We start from the raw sequence: 613 nt of genomic DNA, 5'->3' as shown, positions 1-613 counted from the left end.
TGCCTCCTCCCCGCACTCGCCCTGAGGTGCGTGTCACCAGCCCGGTGCCACCTGTACCGGTCCCACACATCAGGCCTCCAGTGCGCCTCCACAGTCCAGTACGTCCTGTGCCTCCTCCCCGCACTCGCCCTGAGGTGCGTGTCACCAGCCTGGGGCCACCTGTTCCGGCCCCACGCATCAGGCCTCCAGTGTGCCTCCACAGTCCAGTACGTCCTGTGCCTCCTCCCCGCACTCGCCCTGAGGTGCGTGTCACCAGCCCCGTCACCTGTAACCAGCCCCAACGCGATCAGCCTCCAGGGCGCCTGCCAGCCTCCTGCGAGGTCCCCATACCGGGGAGACCCTGCAACGACCCACGGTCCGGTTCCCCTCCCACGATACACGGGTCCGGTTCCTCCGGCGGACGATCCAACGGTCCCGTGAACCAGTCCACGCGACGATCCACTCCCGGAGCAAACCGCGACATCCCCGCACCTAGACCGCCATGGATGATGTATCCGCAAGCGAGTGGGTACTTCGCCACCCGCACCGGAAAGCCGCCCCTGACGGTAGATGGCGCCACCCGACCCTCCCCTATTGAGCCAGGTTTTGCGCGGAGTCCGGCACCTTTGGGGGG

At 67.5% G+C, this 613-nt stretch overlaps 1 pseudogene; it reads right to left on the bottom strand.

Moving 5' to 3' along the window:
- Positions 1-286: 286 nt before the first annotated feature.
- Positions 287-613, bottom strand: part of LOC139025524 (trace amine-associated receptor 6-like) — a 6,061-nt pseudogene continuing 5,734 nt past the window's right edge.

This window comes from Salvelinus sp. IW2-2015, unplaced genomic scaffold, assembly GCF_002910315.2.
Source record: "Salvelinus sp. IW2-2015 unplaced genomic scaffold, ASM291031v2 Un_scaffold2813, whole genome shotgun sequence".
Taxonomy (NCBI): domain Eukaryota; kingdom Metazoa; phylum Chordata; class Actinopteri; order Salmoniformes; family Salmonidae; genus Salvelinus; species Salvelinus sp. IW2-2015.
This window is presented reverse-complemented; position numbering and strand designations above follow the sequence as displayed.